General features: G+C 44.7%; 1 protein-coding gene across 1 annotated transcript in view; it reads left to right on the forward strand.

The window, feature by feature from the left end:
- The window catches only part of EMH_0019140 (uncharacterized protein), a gene marked incomplete at both ends in the record, with an annotated part of 3616 nt that overhangs the window by 258 nt on the left and 3152 nt on the right, over positions 1–206 (forward strand). The gene's annotated exons all lie outside the window — the stretch shown is intronic.

A 206-nucleotide genomic window follows, 5' to 3' on the forward strand; every position in this document is an offset into this window, starting at 1 on the left:
AAACCCTCGTAAACCCTAAACCCTAAACCCTCATAAACCCTAAACCCTAGGGAGGTTTTCGTAGTGTCACGCTAAACCCTAAACCCTAAACTGTTAATTTATATTTTGGGGGTTCACTGGCCGGAGCAGCAGCTCAGGAGGTTTATGTGGTAAACCCTAAACCCTAAACCCTCATAAACCCTAAACCCTCATAAACCCTAAACCCT

The sequence above is a fragment of the Eimeria mitis genome, genomic scaffold, assembly GCF_000499745.2.
Source record: "Eimeria mitis Houghton genomic scaffold, Emh_scaff666, whole genome shotgun sequence".
Taxonomy (NCBI): domain Eukaryota; phylum Apicomplexa; class Conoidasida; order Eucoccidiorida; family Eimeriidae; genus Eimeria; species Eimeria mitis.